We start from the raw sequence: 4,452 nt of genomic DNA on the forward strand, positions 1-4,452 counted from the left end.
TAATCCGAACAATAGTGGTACCTCAAATTATTGGATTCATCGAACTCACTCAACAGCTTAATGATCACACAGAGTTTTTGTATTGAAGAAGAGTGTTTTGCTGTCAAAAATCATGTCTACACCTTGAACCCAACATTCGTTACTTTGAGTGTATTCTTAGCCTGTCACTTTGAGTGAACTAGTTACAAATGCCGGAGGGCACTTCACTCTTTGAATTATATATGTTTATATAGTTAGTTTATTTGTCTTCGTATATTATTTTAGGTTTTAAATAATCATCATGTTTTCTCGTAATATGTATAATAGTCAATTACTGCTACAAAATCCGGGTCACGATTATATTTAATTATTAAGTTTTAAATAAATTTTGGCTTCCTCAAAATTTGGATTAAATGTCAATTAGTTTATCTTATTATTTTTTTTTATTTCATTTCAAAAATAATGCCTCTTTCTTTTTTTCTTTTAGCTACCTTTATTTCTAACTTTCATTACGTCACATGATTAAGACCACAAAAAATACATTCTACACGTTTTTAGTTTAAGTCACAAAATTTCAAAAGTCCTTTCTACTTTTATAAACTCCTGTTAATTAAAAATCAAACAAATAAAGTGTATAATGAGTACTTAAATGAGAAAGGGAGCCCACTATTGGTTAAATTATTGAAAAATTGTCAATAATTAAATATTCATTTATATCTTGCTCATATTAATTTCATGTCAAGTCAAAACAATATTAATTTTTGATATGCGTAAATACAACGCATTAGGAATTGTTTTGAACTTATTCTCAACACGACGGGTCATTTTGTCATTTCTTACCAAATTAAAAAGCATATATAGAAGGTATATGCAGCAGCAATTTAATTTGCAGAACCTATCTTGCAAAAAATATGCAGTTCTTCAACTTCTTTTCCTTTTTCCTTTTTGCATCTTTCCTTTTATTGTTAATGAAATGGAAGATTTCGAATAGCCAAATTAGAAAAAGATTGCCTCCAGGTTCGTGGAAATTACCTTTACTTGGAAGCATGTTTCATTTGCTAGGTAGACTTTCACATCGTGTCCTTAGAGATTTAGCCAAAAAATATGGTCCAGTTATGCACCTTCAATTAGGTGAAGTTTCTCTTCTTATAGTTTCTTCTCCTGAGATAGCCAAACAAGTATTAAAAACTCATGACCTTGCTTTTGCATCTAGGCCCAAACTTTTGGCTGCCGATATTATTGCTTATAACAGGAGCGGCATTATCTTTACTCCCTATGGAGATAACTGGAGATAAATTTGCCAAATTTGCATTTTGGAATTGCTTAGTGCCAAAAATGTCAAGCCATTCAGCTCTATCAAGCGAGATGAAGTTCTTAGTATCATTAAATTTTTTCGATCATCTCTGGTGAGATAGTAAATGTAACAAAAATGATTTTTCAATTTGCGAGTTCTATGACTTGTAGATCAGTATTTGGGAAAGTATTCAAAGAGCAAGACGAACTTTTACTACTAGTTAAAAAAGTGACACACTTAGTTGAAGGATTTGATGTGGCTGATATATTTCCATCACTGAAATTTCTTCATGTTTTAAGTGGAATGAAAGGTAAAATTATGAAAGTCCACCATGAGTTAGATGTCATTCTTGAAAAAATCATCAATGAGCACAAGAGCAATGGTAAATTAGGAGGTGAAGGTTTAATTAGTGTCCTGCTAAGACTCATGGAAGAGGGAGGCCTGTTAGGATTTGTCTTAAATTTGTTACCTTACTTGGATTCTACCATAATTGTGTTTTACTTTTGGAAGGATTTTTTAGTGGAAAAGGTTTCCTAGTAGGAAAAGATCTCTTTCCTATTAGATTTCTATTAGGTTTATTCTGATTTCTTAGTGGAAAAGGTTTCCTAGTAGAAAAAGATCTCTTTCCTATTAGATTTCTATTAGGTTTATTCTATTTGGGAAGAAGGGTTAGATAACTGTATAAATAGAAGACCCCTCTTCTCAAGTGATAACACAATAACATCCACAATGTAGTCTTTCTTCTCAAGTTATAACACAATAGCATCTACAATGTAGTATTTTAAGAGTTTTGTTTAGAGGGAGATTTTTTCTCTCATTATTATTATGTTTTTTTAATATTAGGTTTTATATTTAATCCAATTGGCCAAATCATATAATTAGTATTATTTTCTCTATTGACTGATTTATCGTCTCATAGTTTGCAACTAATAGCTTCAGCATGACGTCATCTCTTCGAACCCAACAAGTGGTATCAGAGCTTATGGTTCAATGGTCCAATGGTGTGGTGAGACGAGATTAAACAGGTTCAAAGCGGTTTCAAAATCATGCTACAATAGTTTGACGATAATGAAGATTTTTTTCTAGCTACATATGGATAAGGTGCTTAAAGCATACTTTCAACATTTCTGCTGCTACATCTTTGAAAATAAAAATAAGATATTCTTTAAACCCTTTTTGACCCATAATATTTTAAATTTTATTTTTAACTATGATAAGCAGCAGTTATGAAGATTACATGAAGAAAAAGATGATGAACAATTTTGCAAGAAAATTCAGACCAAGGGGAGATTTGTTAGGATTTGTCTGAATTTCTTACCTTACTTGGATTCTACCATAATTGTGTTTTACTTCGAAAAGAATTTCTTAGTAGAAAAAGTTTCCTACTAGGAAAAGATCTCTTTCCTATTAAATGTTATGTAACTCTACAAAGACCCCTCTTCTCAAGTGACAACACAATAACATCCACAATGTAGTCTTTGTTCAAGTCATAGCACAATAACATCCACAATATACTGTTTTAGTTTAGAGGGACGTTTTCTCTCTCATTATTTTTATGTTTTTTTAATATTAGATTTTATATGTAGGGCAATTGACCAAATCATATAATAATATTATAATTTTAGTATTGTTTTCTTTATCAACTGATTTATCGTCTCATAATTTCCAACTAATAGCTTCAGCATGACGTCATCTCGATTTCGAACCCAACAAGGCCTTCAATTTCCAATTACCAACGATAACATCAAAGCTATTGTTTTAGTAATATTGTTGTTGTTGTTGTTATTTATAAGCACTTATGTTCACAAATCACATAGTTATATTTTTTAGTTACCTAGGGTAAATAATATAGAACTGGTAATCGTACCTTTAGGACAAACTTAACACAATTTGAGTAGTAGTATGAAAAATATTATGTTAACCCAACTTAACATTTCTAGGATACTGAAATAATAGCAAATACTAATATTATAACAAAGAAAGGTAGTAGCACAAGTCATATAAGTAAATTATTTTAATTTTCAGTAGAAATTGGTTCAAAATTTGTACGATATAAATAGCATGAGATAGTTTAATATCGTATCTGGATCAAATGAAGGACATGTTTGCTGGGGGATCAGAAACTTCATCAACAACAATTGATTGGGCCTTGGTAGAAATGATGACGAATCCAAGTGTACTAACGAGAGGTCAAGCAAAGGTAAAGAACACCTTCAGAGGAAAAGAAACATTTGATGAGAATGATATCGAGGAGTTGAAATATCTAAAGTTGGTCATTAAAGAAACTTTCAGACTCCATCCTCCATTACCTCTTTTGATCCCTAGAGAATGTATGGAAGAAGTAGACACAAATGGCTACACAATTCCTTTCAAAACAAAAGTTATGGTTAATGTATGGTCTATTGGAAGAGATCCAAAATATTGGAATGACGTAGAAAGTTTTAAACCTGAAAGGTTTGAGCCCAACTCTGTGGATTTTGTTGGTAATAACTTTGAACTACTTCCCTTTGGTAGTGGAACGAGGATGTGCCCTGCGATGTCATTTGGTTTAGCTAATGTTTATTTTCCACTAGCTCAATTATTGTATCACTTTGATTGGAAACTCCCTACTGAAATCAATTCAAATGAATTGGACTTGATTGAGTCAGCTGGAGTAACTTGTTCTAGAAAGAGTACCCTATACTTGATTGCAACTCCTTATATACCTTGTGAAGAGTGATATCAATGAATCAAACACCTTACATACCTTGTGAAGAGTGATATATCAATGCACAAAACTTAAATTCTTATTTAAAATAAAGGACTTTACCTTTGAATTTATTTGGCAACCCAACCTTTGTGCACTTTATTTTTTATCTAAACTCGATTAATGTATCTTATCACCTTGAATGATGGCCAGTGACATTATATTCAGCTAGTACATGTACCCGCATAATGCGCGGTCACTATGACTAAAATTATCATTAAAAAATATTTTTCATTTAAATATCTACAGAAAGTCATACAAAAACTTAATGATAAGTCTTAATATTTAGGTTGATTTCCAAATAACATAACATACATAAAATTGTATAATTCATCAAAGATGCTAATGTTGATTACGTATGGAAAACAAATCAAGTATTAAAATTTTAATTAATATAGATTTGTGAAACCGCTAGGAAGTTTTCATCTTGTTC

The 4,452-nt window shown here is 31.1% G+C and overlaps 1 pseudogene; it reads left to right on the top strand.

Annotated features, from left to right (window-relative positions):
- The first annotated feature begins 890 nt into the window (after positions 1–890).
- LOC107854917 lies at positions 891–3,992 on the top strand (annotated as a pseudogene).
- The last annotated feature ends 460 nt before the right edge of the window (positions 3,993–4,452 follow it).

Source organism: Capsicum annuum, chromosome 1 (assembly GCF_002878395.1).
Source record: "Capsicum annuum cultivar UCD-10X-F1 chromosome 1, UCD10Xv1.1, whole genome shotgun sequence".
Classification (NCBI taxonomy): Eukaryota; Viridiplantae; Streptophyta; class Magnoliopsida; order Solanales; family Solanaceae; genus Capsicum; species Capsicum annuum.